General features: G+C 44.5%; 1 protein-coding gene across 1 annotated transcript in view; it reads right to left on the reverse strand.

Moving 5' to 3' along the window:
- LOC126282025 (protein lethal(2)k10201) overlaps nucleotides 1-14,794 on the reverse strand; it is a 224,791-nt gene extending 209,997 nt beyond the window's left edge. The window contains exon 1 of the mRNA XM_049981427.1: nucleotides 14,741-14,794. The gene's annotated coding sequence lies outside the window, so the exon portion shown is untranslated. The remainder of the gene's footprint in view (nucleotides 1-14,740) is intronic.
- Between the last annotated feature and the right edge of the window lie 1,984 nt (nucleotides 14,795-16,778).

Genomic DNA, 16,778 nt, shown 5'->3' on the forward strand with positions numbered 1-16,778 from the left:
TTAATGCTTACTAGATCTAAAATTGGTAAAACCATGGAAAACATACTGTTAGTTGGAGGAACTTCAGAACCAGCCGTGGCAATGAAAGTGAGTAAGGAGATGCTAGACTGGTCTGAATTTGTGAATTTGATCAAAACTTGAATCTGTCCTTTGGTCATTTAAACTGCCCAAAATCCTTTAAGAAAGGAACTAAATACACCTTTAAATTCTCAATGTCTTAAATTAGATTCAGTGAATGTTCAGAATGAAACTTGAGGATTGTTAAATGGCTAAATTCTTTACTTTGTTCATCTAATTTAGCACATGGCATGAGGGCATGGGAAATTTGTAAACTGAATTTGACATGTTAACTGCTGAAGTAGAAAATTTCAAAATAGATTTGAAAGGTGAACTAACTAGTTCTTTAAGCAGTGACGTAAATCAACTGTTCACTGACTTTAATTAGAGAGAATGAGCAATTTCAGGATTTGACAAAAAAGTTAGAATTTGATGCTGTAAAGCAAAGATTTCACAATTTGAGATAGAGTATGTTAATACCAATAGTACAATCGCAAATTGCAGGTGTTAACACTTGAGTAGATAAAGTGGAAATAAGAGAAACTAGCAACCTCAGTCTTAATAAATGTAAGTAGTCTGGAGGAACAGGTAGAGGAAATATTTGACCAAAAAGTTGCTCTGAGAGTATTCTCCAAGGACGTATCTCCTGTTTTACCTTCTGAACTCAATGATACCAAGAAAGGTATGGATGAATTAAGGAAATAATTTAGGACAAGGTTGATAAGAGGATGACTTCTAGTGAGGTAATGACGAATTTACAATGGGGAGCCAATTCAGGGTTATTTAGGCAATTCCCTACGTTTAAGCCAAATGGGGAAGTACATCCCACTCGTTTTCTGAAAAAAATTTAACCAGGCCTTGCCGAAGAACTGGGTTAGAAAAAGGAAAGTACAATCTCAAGGACATAAAGTTGTCATCTCCCAGGGCTGTTAACTTTCTGTGTTAATAGGCGGAGTGATGACCGTCGGATCCCGAGTTGTTTTCAGTGTTTTTCCTGCACCGATTCCCCCAACTTCTTACACTATTCTATCATCCCCCGCTTAGAGGTTGTTAGATAAACATTCAAGTGAGAAACTGGGATTACATCACCCAAAAATTGCTCCTGGCACGTGACTGCATCGTCCTCAGTTGTTAGCGTTGTGCCCCCTAGGAATCTTGATTGTGTCTTACTCGGTCATTATGTCCATTATAATTATCCGGGCTGTTATGCCGTGGTCGGTTGATGAATTTAGTCTCAGTTCCCAACGTTTCGTCTCCGACTGCGAGAGACATCTTCAAGGGGGTCCGTAGGTCGATAGAAGGTCCAACACACCCACTGGCTCGCTACTGACTGCCGCTAAATTCCGTCTCCGCGAGCTCCCGCGCCGCGGTGTGACGTCACGTGTTTTGAAAACGTCAGTGCAATTGGCCGCTGTCCGTCGCCGTCGATCGCCGTTGCCATCACCCAGTAGTGGACGGGTGGTACACATCTTCTTTAACACCGGCATCCATATACCGTTTAATTTCACGCCCTCCTCCTTTCGGTTGAAATTATTTGGGTGTTTAGCGATTTCGATTGCCTCCCTGTAAAGCCTTTCGTAGTATCCGCTTGTGGCAGCTAGTACTTGCGCCTCCTCGAAACGAATATTGTGGTTCCCTGGATGGAAAGCATGCTCCGCAACAGCTGATAGTTCCGTTTCTGCTCTTCTACAATTTCCCTTGTGCTCTTCCAAACGTTTAGAAACCGTTCTTTTAGTAGTACCCACATAAACATCACCACAGCTGCATGGGATCCTATACACTCCAGCTTTTTTCAATGGCTTGCGAGCGTCCTTGGCAGGCTTAAGGTATTCCTGTATCTTCCTGGTGGGCTTGTAAATTACGGTAATATTCCGCTTCGTCAGGATCCTCCCTATTCTTTCCGTTACATTTTTAACAAACGGCAGGAAAACCTTAGATTTTGCAGTAGCCTGTACGTCAGTATGATTTCTGCGAGGCTGCCTCAACGCACGTTTTATTTCGGTGGATGAATATCTGTTCTTCATTAGTGCATTCTGGAGATGTTCCATCTCAGCGTCGAGCAACTCAGGTTCACAAATATTTTTAGGTCTGTCCGCTAACGTCTTGATAACACCCCGCTTCTGTTGTGGGTGGTGGTTCGAATCCCGGTGCAAATAACGGTCCGTGCGCGTGGGTTTGCGGTATACTGAGTGGCCCAAACTACCATTTTTGTTTCTAAAAACAAGCACATCGAGGAAATGTAATTTGCCGTCTACCTCCTCCTCCATTGTAAACTGAATTCTCGAGTTTATGCTTTTTAGATGTTCGTGAAACCGGCTTAGTTCCTTCCTACCATGTCTCCACAGCACAAACGTGTCATCCACGTATCGGAACCACACATTTGGTTTTTTGCTGGCAGTTCCTAAACGGCCCGCATGTGGTTTCAACAGCGTAGTCAATAACTTGGCTAACGAGTAGGTGGGCGAACCAATGGCACTTAGTATCTGTCTTAACGGCACATTTTCTTTATGAATTTTGGGTAATCCATAGGTAGCGCAACCGAATTGCAGAGACCTTTCTGTACACTCTCTTCAATGGAGGACTTTTTTACTAACCGCGACACAGTTCTGAGAACGTTGTTAGTGGGATCCTCATTCAGCTTCCTATGTGCTTGCGGATCCAATAAATCAGTAATTTTACTCTGGTAGTCGGCCACATCCATAACCACCGTTGCGCTTCCTTTGTCAGCTGGGAGAACCAAAAGACTATCGTCGTCATTCAGGAGTTTTAAAGCTCTTCTCTCACCCACGGTTTCGGCGGTTTTGCATTGGCTAATATTCTCACTGTTTCTATGCGGATTTCTTCAGCTGTTACAGAATCCACACTGCGAATTCCTGCTTCTACACTGGCTATAATTTCTTCCGTGGGCACAAAACGCGGACTAACAGCAAAATTTCCTTCCTTGGCAAGCACAGATGTCTCATCGTCAGATAACGAACGTTTGGACAAATTGATAACGGTCCGGGAAACGTCTAAATGCTACCTCATCAGACTGTTCGGCATTTAGACGTTTCCCGGACCGTTATCAGTTTGCTACCTAATCAGACTGTTCGGCATTTAGAGAGTGTACAGAAAGGTCTCTGCAATTCGGTTGCGCTACCACCGAGGCTTTATGGATTGCCCTAAATTCATAAAGAAAATGTGCCGTTAAGACCGATACTAAGTGCCATTGGTTCGCCCACCTACTCGTTAGCCAAGTTTTTGACTACGCTGTTGAAGCCACATGTGGGCCGTTCGGACTCTTATATAAAGAATTCGACACATTTCATCAGCAGATTGGATGGCATAGTGGTCCAGCCGGAGGACATATTGGTCAGCTTCGATGTGGTATCGCTGTTTACCATGGTTCCACTTAACGATTTATTGGAACAGCTGGATCGAATTTTTCCTGCCGATATTTTACAACTATTTAAGTGTTGTTTGACGACCACATACTTCAAGTGGAATGAACAGTTTTATGAGCAAACGGATGGCGTGGCTATGGGAAGGCACCTAAGTCCCGTAATTGCAAACTTCTTTATGGAGAAATTCGAAGAACAGGCCTTAGGAACAGCCAGCAAAAAACCAAATGTATGATTCCGATACGTGGATGACACGTTTGTGCTGTGGAGACATGGTAGGGAGGAACTAAGCCGGTTTCACTAACATCTAAAAAGCATAAACTCGAGAATTCAGTTTACAATGGAGGAGGAGGTAGACGGCAAATTACATTTCCTCGATGTGCTTGTTTTTAGAAACGAAAATGGTAGTTTGGGCCACTCAGTATACCGCAAACCCACGCACACGGACCGTTATTTGCACTGGGATTCGAACCACCACCCACAACAGAAGCGGGGTGTTATCAAGACGTTAGCGGACAGACCTAAAAATATTTGTGAACCTGAGTTGCTCGACGCTGAGATGGAACATCTCCAGAATGCACTAATGACGAACAGATATTCATCCACCGAAATAAAACGTGCGTTGAGGCAGCCTCGCAGAAATCATACTGACATACAGGCTACTGCAAAATCTAAGGTTTTCCTGCCGTTTGTTAAAAATGTAACGGAAAGAATAGGGAGGATCCTGACGAAGCGGAATATTATCGTAATTTACAAGCCCACCAGGAAGATACAGGAATACCTTACGCCTGCCAAGGACGCTCGCAAACCTTTGAAAAACCTGGAGTGTATAGGATCCCATGCAGCTGTGGTGATGTTTATGGGGTACAACTAACAGAACGGTTTCTAAACGTTTGGAAGAGCACAAGGGAAATTGTAGAAGAGGAGAAACGGAACGATCAGCTGTTGCGGAGCATGCTTTCCAGCCAGGGAACCACAATATTCGTTTCGAGGAGACGCAAGTACTAGCGGCCACAAGCGGAGACTACGAAAGGCTCTACAGGGAGGCAATCGAAATCGCTAAACACCCAAATAATTTCAACCGAAAGGAGGAGGGCATAAAATTAAATGGTATATGGATGCCGGTGTTAAAGAAAATGTGTACCACCCGTCCACTACTGGGTGATGGCAACGGCGATCGACGGCGACGGACAGCGGCCAATTGCACTGACGTTTTCAAAACACGTGACGTCACACCGCGGCGCGGGAGCTCGCGGAGACGGAATTTAGCGGCAGTCAGTAGCGAGCCAGTGGGTGTGTTGGACCTTCTATCGACCTACGGACCTCCTTGAAGATGTCTCTCGCAGTCGGAGACGAAACGTTGGGAACTGAGACAAAATTCATCAACCGACCACGGCATAACAGGCAGGATAATTATAATGGACATGATATTTCCTGTCCTGAAAGTCTGCATTTTAGTATTACTCGGTTATTCCAGGGGTGCCCCTACCTGTCCTCATGACTCGCCCCAACGTGTGGTGACATGAGGTGGGAATTGGTACACATATTATCCTTGAAATTAGATTGATTAAATCTGCCTAGCCAGCCATTCTCTCCCGCGGTTTCGATTGTAATGTCGACAGCAGCTGACGCGGCATCCTGGTTTTCTTTAAAGCTGCCTGGTAATCCCTTTTACTCACATAGTACAAAGTAAGTAGGGAGAACAATACCTGGCATATAAGTTTCAAAATAATTTCTGAAATCATGAGAATACCATTCTCACAGTGATTGGAACATAATCAAGTTAGTCATTAAAGCATAATTTTCTTAGTAAACTTAATGAAATATTGCATTTGTGGAATACATAATATTGTGTGACTAAATGATTGTGATAATGGAATATATAATTTTACTCTTGGTACAGAATATTTTATACCTTTTATAAGATGTGACGTAGAGGGGAGGGTTTGTATCAATGTCGAAAGGGGGCAGGTAGTGTAGGTAAAAAGCATGATTTACCCTAACAGATAAATCATGACCAACACAAAACACACATCACACCTTTCAAGGGACCCTCACAAACAAGTGTGCCAGATTCTTCACCATTTACCGTTTCCATAGGGTTGCTAAGATTTTCTTCGGTGACCTCAAAGGTGAAAAAGGGAACGTCTGTTCTGTAGGAGATGATTTAACACCATACCTCCTCCGGCTTCTCACTCAAGTACCAGCAAGGAAGGGGTTCTAGGGAAGGGGGGTGGGAAGGATTTCCTGTCTTTGAGGATGTCTTCTTTCTATTCTTTGTTCTTAGCAACCATATCTACCTTCATTCCTTTCTTACTTCTAATTTAAGAACCTATCTATTTTTCCCTCTTTCCATATTCATCTACTTCTATTGCAGAAATCCTTCAAAGTTTCTGTGGTTCCCAATAACATACAACTTATCTTCAGATAAGAAGGCTGAAGAATCAGACTACACGAAAACACTTCCGCATACACACAAAGAAATACAAATACACAAACAATGAAGTTACAGATTAAAAGGATGTAAGAACTGCCAAGGGTTGTAGGTGAAAAAGATGTGTGTACATCTGGAAAGAAGCACACAGTTTTTTAAGTGACTGTTCTACATTGTTCCTTTTTTGTGTCTTATCTTGTATATACAAATATACCGATATGTATACAGGGTCTTACAAAAAGGTACAGCCAAACTTTCAGGAAACATTCCTCACACACAAATAAAGGAAAGATGTTATCTGGACATGTGTCCAGAAACGCTTTATTTCCATGTTAGAGCTCATTTTAGTTTTGTTCTTCCACCTATGCTCAATGGAGCATGTTATGATTTCATACAGGATACTCTACCTTTGCAGCTAGAACATCTGCCTTTACAAGTACAAAACAACACTTCTCAACAACAGATTCGGTGACCGATGGATTGGTAGAGGCGGACCAATTCCATGGCCTCCACGCTATCCTGACCTCAACCCTCTTGACGTTCATTTATGGGGGCATTTGAAAGCTCTTGTCTACGCAACCCTGGCACCAAATGTAGAGACACTTTGTGCTCGTATTGTGGATGGCTGTGATACAATACACCATTCTCCAGGGCTGCATCAGCACATCAGAGATTCCATGCGACAGAGGGTGGATGCATGTATCCTCGCTAACAGAGGACATTTTGAACATTTCCTGTAACTAAGTGTTTGAAGTCATGCTGGTACGTTCTGCTGCTGTGTGTTTCCATTCCTTGATTAATGTGATTTGAAGAGAAGTAATAAAATGAGCTCTAACATGGAAAGTAAGCGTTTCCGGACACATGTCCACATAAAATATTTTCTTTGTGTGTGAGGAATGTTTCCTGTAAGTTTGGCTGTACCTTTTTGTAATACCCTGTACAGAGAGGTGTGTGTGTGTGTGTGTGTGTGTGTGTGTGTGTGTGTGTGTGTGTTAGCAGTAAACTCATGTAGGAGCAGGAGAGCTTGTGAAATAATTATAAAACAATGATAAGCAAGTTAATCATGATAATCATTTAAGAAAAGTCAGGGTAGCAAACACTCTGACGAAGTGATGAGTCATGGAGTAGTGGGACTTAATCATTATGTGTAGACATAGTATCTACTAAGAGTTGAATAATATGTATAGACAGATTATGGAAGTTGAGAAGTAGAAGGGGACTCTAGGGTATTAGAGTAGATACTAAGAAGTGAGAGTCAAGCGCAAAATAATTATATTTTTACCAGGAAATATTTGATTATAGTGTACATACAGATGTGTACTAGGGAAATAGACCATGAGCCCTACTCATAAAGGATAAGGGGAACGTACCTGGCATTTGCTAAGGATATAGGGCAGGAATACCTACATAGAGATAGGACAACCTGTGGCCTGATGAATAGGGATGTTTTATGAAGGGGTGTACCTACCCGAATGGAAGGAGGTGGTGCACTCATAGGGGTCAACCAACACATAAGGTAAAGGTACTGATCCTAGGGGGAAAAAAAGACAGTATTGTGACAGAAGTCACACATTTAATAGGAATTATTCTATTCTGGTAAGTTTGAATTCTATATACCACTAGCTTTATTGTGTTTTACGTGAGTTTACAAGGGTCGAAAAGAACACTTTCATTTGCCCAGATTTCCTCCAAACTACAATAAATAATGATACTAGTACATTCTAAGGAAAAAATAGTACAAGGAATTAGAATAAAGAATACAGTACTCAAGTGTCTTGAACACCAGCAATTTATGATTGGATAAAGAGCAGAAAAAAAAATTTGGTCCTCACGATTTTTAGATAGTGAAAGAGCTAACTCCAACATTTATTGAAATATAATTAAAGTAAAATGAAAAAAAAGGAATAGCTAAATAATAAGAAAAAGGGTATTCATGGTTATTAAAAGAACAAGGTATGCTGTTGAAACATGAATTATTATATGTTATATAAATGTACATAATGATGGTATATAAAATATCGTGTGTTCGATCTGAGGGGAGGAATATGTAATGCTTCGAGAATTTCCGCATAAATTCTAGAACCACTTGAACCCACAATATTTCAAATAGAAGTGTGTGAGAGAAGAATCTGACCTACTGCGCATTGCATGTTTGTGTGTGAAGGTCTAAAAACAGTCATGAGCAAAATGTCGACGCGGCAGCAGAACGGTGGCCAACAAGTACCTTCTGTATGATCCATAGTGTACGTGTTGAGAAGAGCCTCTCCTATTCTTTGCTGGTTTAGTGACTGTTGTGGTTGTTAAGAGCAAATGAAGAAGTGAGATTAGACTTAAGTGGTCATGTGTTGGACTTGCTAGAAGCAAGACATGTTCATATTTTCTGGTGGTTATTAAACCAACCCTGTTGTAAATGTATCTTGATAGTCTAATGTTTGATGACTTGGTTGACTCGTATGAGTTCAAATATTTATAAGGTGATTATTTTTTTTTTTTTTTTTTTTTTTTTTTTTTTTTTTTTTTTTTTTTTTTTGGGAGTTGAAATATACCATGACTGAACTGAAAGTATTCTTCGAGTACCAGATTATTTCAAGAGGAGAGTGTGTGTGTGTGTGTGTGTGTGTGTGTGTGTGTGTGTGTGTGTGTGTGTGTGATAAATTCCCTTAACCAGCATTCTTCGGAGAAGGGGGTTGGCTTCGCATACCAAGTAAGTCAACGTATGGGAGAGAGGTGGAAAGTTTGCAAACCAGCTCCATATTGCTTTTTGATAGAAGTTCTGGCTAGGGATAGGGAAACTTTCCTGTATTGGCAGTGTGTAAAAATATGTGGGAAAAAACCATAAAAAGGGCAAAAAAAAAAAAAAGAGTTATAGGGGAAGAGGTGAAAAATGAGGGAGTAGGGCCTATGGTTAAAGATAAAAATTAACTGAACGCGATGTGAAGAAACAGATCTCAGAAAGAAAACTAAGCAGAAAGACTATAACTACGGGAAACAAATTGCAGGTGGGTATATGTAAAGAGACATGGCAGCAAATCTAACTGGATGAGGTGTGGTCAACATCTTGTGCACTTGATTAAGGGAAGATGGACCTTTGCAGACCAAAATTACCCTCTCAGCCTTGTCCAGAAACAGATCTCTCAATGCCTTGTCTCTTCAGTCACCTACCACATCCCATATGCAAATTGACAACAAAGGAGCACTCCTCTCTTGACTCAGTACCACCCAGGGCTGGAGCAACTGAATCTGTCATCATGCCTTGGATCTGCCCACAATCCCCTGCACCCTTCCCATAGTGTTATTTTGATGCCCAAAAAAACCTACACAGTTCAAAAATGGTTCAAATTGCTCTGAGCACTATGGGACTTAACATCTGAGGTCATCAGTCCCCTAGAACTTAGAACTAACCTAAGGACATCACACACATCCATGCCTGAAGCAGGATTCAAACCAGCGGTCGCGCGGTTCCAGACTGTAGCGCCTAGAACCGCATGGCCACTGCAGCTGGCCACCTACACAGCATCCATGTCTGTCCATACTCTTCCATTGCTCCTAGCCCTTTTAGGCTCAGTCCCTGCAATAGACTTGTCCCATCCATCATCCCACTACCACTTACTCCAGTCCTGTCACAGGCATCTCCTACCCCATCAAAGGCAGGACCTCACCTGTGCCAGGAACCATCAGCTAAGGTGGAACTACTGTGCAAGTTTCCACATGGGCATGGCAACTAAAAAGCTGTCTATCTGCATAAGTGGCTACTGCCAAACAATTCCCAAGAAAGAGATGGACCACCCAATGTATGTGCTTCACTTTACTGACTGCATCACATACCGTATGATGTGGACTCTTCCTAAAGAATGCATGCTTTTATGAATTGAGCAGGTGGGAACTCTCCCTACCACATACCTTTTGTCCCAGTATCCACACTCTCCTAAACCTTCGCTAGTCTCTGTCTCCCGTCTTTCACCTTCCCGGCTCCCACTTCAGTAGGACACATGTCTTCTATCCTGCCCATGCACCTACAAGTTCTTTCTTTCTCTATTCTACTCCTTTCCCCTCCATGCTGCATGTCTATCCTCTTACTATTCCTTTTCCCCTCCCTTGGGGAACAGGTCTGGGTATTATTGGGAATGTTCTCTGCGAACAGTCTCAGCTTTCTTTTTGGCTCCTTTTGCCTTTCTTTGTTTCCCTTCTCCTCTCATTCCTCCGTTTCAGCCTTTGAGGATCCTCTTTTTTTCTCCTTCCTCCCTGTGTGCTCCTGAAGGTCAGCCCACACATCTGACGCATAGAAGGTGACTGGTTAACACGGAATTCCCAGCCCCGGGTTGACAGATAAAGTCTGTATGTAACCCCTGGTACAGGCCAGGCCCAGGGAGGAGTGACTGCCTGAGCTGTAACCTGCCCAGATTGTCCATTGGTCCCTCCGTCAGGTGTGCAGGAGGCGTGAACAATCCCCTAAGGCGGGTCTGCCCCCTCGTGTAGGGGGCCCCCCAGTTGGAACGAGTGCGTCATCGGAGATGCTGGCAGTCGTAGGGATTTCCTCGCAATGAGTAAACTCATCCTTTCCATCGATGTTGACAAAACGTAAACATAATGAGGCTACTGATTCAAAGACTCTTCCCACTGCACCGCAGTTCCTTGTAGAATCACATACTGAAGACTGTCAGTCCTTCACTAGGGTCAATCTGTTTATTATTCAGAAAGGTGTTGATGCAATTGCTGGCCCTGTGAAATCCTGCTCTCGTTTACAAAATGGCACCTTGCTTTTGGAGACGGCTTGTGAGGCTCAAGCACAACTACTACTTGCTGCCTCACTTCTCCGCAGCTACCCTATTCGTGTCGAGGCACATACAACTTTGAATTCTTCCCGTGGTGTAATTTACACCAGGCTGCTTGACAGTCTAACCGAGACTGAAATACAATCTTATCCCTCTGATCATCGTGTAATGAAAAAGGTCGATTCCTCCTTGGTGCCCACCCACACTCTTTTCCTCACCTTTGATAGGGTGGTGCTGTCATCCAAGATTAAAGCAGGCTACGAAATCATCACAGTCTGTCCATACATTCCTAATCTGATGCGCTGTTATCAGTGTCACGAGTTCAATCACACTAGAATGTCTTGTCGACACACAGCCAAATGTGTAAGCTGCGACAGAGATGCACACAAGAGTGAATGTCCACTTCCTCCTCTCGGCTGTATCAACTGCAATGGTGGACACGCCACATCCTCCCAGGATTGTTCCACGTATCTTAGATGAGCGGGCTGCTCAAGAGATCTGAGTAAAGGAAAAAGTGCCTTACCCAGTAGCTTGCAAGTTACTGGCTAGTCGCAAACCCTGTGTTCTCCTTTCTGGCACTTATAGTTCAGTTCTTGTTACCCCTACTCCATGAAGGACATGGCTACACAGACATGCAACCTCAAATTTGACTATGAGGTCGTGAAGTCGCCCAGTGTCAAGGTAGCATCACCATCCCCCATACTGCTGTGCAATAACCTGTCAAACTCTTGCCTAAAGGGGCGGGGCTGCCCACTACACTACTGGCAGGCAGGAAAGGCCAGAAGGAGTACACCCGAGAAGACCACCTCCACTCAGAAGGGCTCGAAGAAGTCTGCTAAACATAAACGGTCTTCCTCTTCACCAACTCAAAGACCCTAATCGATGGTGTCGCAACATGGTTGCTGAGCCTGGCTGGCCTCTGTCTCGGCTGGTGCGCACCACCAACCGTTTTTCGATGCTTGTGTGGACCCCATGGAGCACGATTCTCCTGCTTCTGTGCCCTGTAGTAGCAACTCTCCACCGGCTTTCCTTCGGCGGACACCGAGTTGACACCCCTACCTCTCTTGCTCCTCATGACTGTCCAATGGAGCGCTCGCAGCCTTCGGTCCCACAAAGAGGATTTGTGGCTGCTGCTTGCATCGGAAGCATCGCCTTGTACTTTGTCTTCAGGAAACAAAATTGCACCGTCAAGACTGCTTTGAGCTTCCACATTACTCACCGATTCGTTTTGACCTTCCACCTGAGGTCGGCGTCCCATCTCATGAGGCCGTCATACTGCCTATACGAGATGACCTTCATAGTCAATCCATCTCCCTGACTGCCCCGTCTTCAATCTGTTGCCGTTCGACTCTTCCTTCCCCACCTGACTTTCTCCCTGTGTACCATTTATGTACCTCCGTCCTTCGATGCCACCAGGGCTGACTTCTTTCAGCTTATTGGGCAGCTATCTCTACCGTTTTTGCTCCTCGGTGACTTTAATGTGCATCATCCCCTTTGGGGTTCTCCCAGGACCTGCCAGAGGCTGAAATTCTTAACCACCTCAACCTCTTCTGCCTTAACACTGGTGCACCCACTTTCCTTTCTGACTCCTCACACACCTATTCCCATTTGGACCTATCCTTTTGCACTGCCCAACTTGCCGATCGTCTTGAGTGGTCCATTGTTTCCGACACCTACTCGAGCGACCATTTCCCAGTGTGCTCTCCATCTTCTGACTCCTACCCCATCCACATGCATGCCCAAATGGCTGCTTATTCAGGCTGACTGGCAGCTTTACTCCTCCCTGGCGAGCTTTGCAGATAAAAATTTCCTCAGTTGTGATGACCAGGTGGTCAATCCCACAAACATTATCCTTAGTGCTGCAGAACATTCCATTCCTTGCACTTCCTCTTTACCACGTCATGTCCCAGTCCCCTGGTGGACTGAGGCATGCCGCGACACAATTCATGCACGGAGACATGCTCTCCGCATTTTTAACTACCATCTTTCACTGGAAAACTGCACGAGTTCTTCGGGATAGCAAAAGAGCTAGTTGGATTTCGTTCACTAGTTCATTTAAGAATCCCACACCTTCCTTTGTTGTGTGGGCCAAGATCCATTTCTGGCCTGACAGTAGGTGCCGCTGTCATCGTGGATCCCGTTGCTATCTGCAGCACCTTGGGCTGCTATTTGCGGTAGTTTGGAGCTCTTCCCACTATCACCCTACTTTTCTCCATAGGAAATGAGTGGAGGAGGCTTGAGCGATACCCTTCTCTTCTCCGAATTATTAGTGCTACAATGCCGCCTTCACTATGAGGGAGCTAGATCATGCTCTCAGTTCATTCTGGTCCTCCGCCCCAGGCCAGACGCTATCCACATTCAGATGTTGTAGCACCTCTTTCTCGAGGGCAAGCACTTTCTGCTTAACACATACAACAGCATCTGGGCTGAGGGCACTTTTTCTAGATGCTGGCGTGAAGCCTCAGTCATACCCATACCTAAGCACATTAAGGACACACACCTTGCTTCTAGCTACCGCCTCACCTCTCTTACCAGCTGCGTTTGCAAGGTGATTGAATGCACAGTGTGGATTTTGAGCTCAGCATTCTGCGGCTGAGCATGTCGTTACTCTGTCCACGCATATCATGAATGGTTTTCTACGGCAATCACAGGCTGTGGCTGTGTTTTTTGATTTGGAGCAGGCCTACGACACCTGCTGGAGAACTGGTATCCTCCGTATTCTACACTGTTTTCTTCAGGAATTATTTCAAGATGGAGTTTTCAAGGTGCATGTGGGTTTTGCTTTGGTGGACACCTTTATTCAGGAAAATGGTGTGCCTCAGGGTTTCATACTGACAAGGGAACCTCCCCATCGCACCCCCCCCCTCAGATTTAGTTATAAGTTGGCACAGTGGATAGGCCTTGAAAAACTGAACACAGATCAATCGAGAAAACAGGAAGAAGTTGTGTGGGACTATGAAACAAATAAGCAAAATATACAAACTGAGTAGTCTATGCACAAGATTTACAACATCAAGGATAGATTGACCTCTGGAGTGCCGTGCTCCCGTGGTTAGTGTGAGCAGCTTCGGATCAAGATGTCCGTGGTTCAAGTCTTCCCTCGAGTGAAAATTTTACTTTCTGTATTTTTCGCAAAGTTATGATCTGCCCGTTCGTTCATTGACGTCTCTGTTCACTGTAATAAGTTTAGTGTCTTTGTTTTGTGACCGCACCGCAAAACGGTGCAATTAGTAGGCAAAAGGACGTGCCTGTCCAATGGGAACCGAAAACATTTGACCTTAAGGTCATAGGTCAACCAATGCCTCCACAGGAAAACACTTCTGATATATTCTATACGACACTGGTGACAGCATGTGCGTCACATGACAAGAATATGTTGTCGGCACACTTAACTTGGCGAATGGGTAAAAAGATTCTTCTACCTTGCCCGATTTAGGTTTTCTTGTGGATGTGATAATCACTCCCAAAAAAGTGATGGAAACATAAGAGTTTGTCACATAAACTGCGACAAATGAATGCAACAGTTTCACAGTCGCACAGTTTTCACTGTGCTCTGTCAAAAGATTATGTTTTTAACATTTTCAAATTTTTCTGTGTGTAGACCGTCAAATCCTGCATATGTCCAAGCAAATCTGAACATGTCCTGGAATTTTGGAGAGGGAAGTTGACTATGTCTGAGTGCCTGAACTTTGATAATTGTCTGAAAGTAAAAAATTAAACTTTTCACTCAAGAAGACATGAACCAAGGACCTCTCCTTTCTCTGCTGCTCACGCTAACCACGGGACCACGTGAGCTCAAACCATCCTTGATGTTGCGTATCTTGCGCATGGACTACTCAGTGCATATTTTGCTTATTTTTTTTCAGTCCCATACAACGTCTTCCTGTTTTCTCGAATGATCTGTGTTCAGTTTTTCAAGGCCTATCTACTGTAACCAACTTATAACTAAATCTGAGGGGGGTTCGATGGGGAGGTTCCCTCGTGAGAATCATCCTCTTTGCTATCGCCACTAACCCTATTACGGCCTGTCTCCAGGTGGGCATCACCGGCTCCCTTTTTGTCGATGATTTTGCCATCTATTGCAGTTCTCCACTGACCTGTCTCACTGAGCAGCGTCTTCAGTGCTGTCTTGATCATCTTCACTCCTGGAGCATCGCCAATGGCTTTCGCTTTTCCACAGACAAAACTTTCTGTATGAATTTCTGGCAGTGCAAATGGTTCCTCCCACATTGGGGCTGTTGCCCTCTCGTTCATTGACACTACGAAATTCCTGGGGCTCATGCTTGATAGGAAACTCTCTTGGTCCTCTTGTGTCTCGTACCTGGCAGCCCACTGTACACAGGCCTTAATGTCCTATGTGTCCTCAATTATACATCTTGGGGTGCCAATCAAACCACCCTCCTTCATTTATACCGGTCCCTTGTTCGTTTGAAACTCAACTATGGGTGCTTTGCTTATGCATCTACATGCCGATCCCTTTTACGCCGTCTCAACACTGTCCATCACCGTTGCATCCGTTTGGCGACAGGTGCCTTTTACACCAGCCCGGTTGAGAGTCTGTATGCTGAAGCTGCTGAATTACCACTGTCCTACTGCCATTACTTTCTCCTCAGCAGCTATGCATGCCACTTGTCTGCCATGTGTGGCCACCCTTCCTATGACTCCTCCTTTGATGATTCCTTCGATTGTCAGTGTGGGGCTCGCCCTCTTCTCTGTAACCTCCTGGAGTCCGCTTTCGCCACTAGCTACAGCGGCTTAACTTCACGCTGACTGCAACTTTCCCCGTGGGTGTGAACCCTTCACCACATTGGCTTCATGAAGCGACCCATGTTAACCTTGGCCTTCATTCGCTTCCTAAGGACACTACTGCAGCCTCGGTCTATCGCCTTCAGTTTCACGACCTTCACCTGGAATTTAGCGATAGTACCTTTGTATATACTGATGGCTCTCAGACTGACTATGGGGTTGGGTGTGCATTCGTCATTGGCACCCATGTCTTTCGATATTGGCTTCCGGCCCACTCCTCAGTATTCACAGCTGAGCTTTTCGCCTTTTATCAGGCTTGTCCCTTGAGGACAGAAGCAGTTCTTTCTGACAAACTGCTGATAGGGTATGCTCTCATCCCTCTGCTGGCGACACAGCCTTCCCAATTGTGTTCTCTATGTGCTGTACACTGCTTATCCCTTAGTGCAGCGAGTACAGGAAAACTGTCACGTTTCTGTGGGTCACTGGTCATGTTGGTCTGCCCGGAAACGAGGCTGCGGATGCTGCTGCCACAGTAGCAGTCCTCTTACCTCAGCTCGCAAGTACCTCTATTCCCTCTGCGTTGCCATTTGTCAGGAGGTGGTGTCCCTTTGGCATCACCAATGGTCCTCCCTTCACAAGAATAAGTTTCGGCATATTAAGCCTCTCCTGGCACTTTGGATGACCACCTCTCGGCCCTCCCATCAAGAGGAGATAATTTTCACTCGGCTGCGTATTGGGCACTGCCTTTTTAGCCATCATCATTTGCTCAGTGGCGCTGCCCCATCACTTTGTAAACATTGCGCCCAAATTTTAACGGTCCGCCACTACCTGCTGGAATGCCCTTTTTTTACTAATTTACGTTCCATCTTAGGTTTGCCATCTAATTTATCAGCTGTTTTAGCAAATGATGCGTGGGCTGTCACCTGCGTTTTACTTTTTATCTGCCGAAGCAATATGGTGAAAGCTATTTAATTTTTAGTTTTCGATCTCCATTTTTGTATGGTTTTTTAGTCCTTTTTCCACGTGCCTTGTTTAGGTGTCTAATCTTTCCATTGGAACTGACATATAGTCGCTTCCCTTGTGTCTGTGCTTTTGTTCTATAGTTTTGAGTTGGGCGTGTATGACCTCAGTTGTTTTTTGTGTCCTAGAACAAAAACAAACAAACTCTCCTCCCCACCACCATCCCACTGCCACACCCTGCACAGCCACCTGATGCTGCACCCAACGCGTCTATCCTGTTCGTAACAAGTGTCTGCATGGTCTCCCAAGCAGCACTAGCCTCTTCCTTCACCTCTACCCTGCTATCCCTGCCCCTCCCACCTCACAGTTCCAAGGGCATAATCTGAAAGCTTTAATAATTGAGAAGTCTTTTTCACTTTGCCTGTATGA

This window comes from Schistocerca gregaria, chromosome 7 (assembly GCF_023897955.1).
Source record: "Schistocerca gregaria isolate iqSchGreg1 chromosome 7, iqSchGreg1.2, whole genome shotgun sequence".
Classification (NCBI taxonomy): Eukaryota; Metazoa; Arthropoda; class Insecta; order Orthoptera; family Acrididae; genus Schistocerca; species Schistocerca gregaria.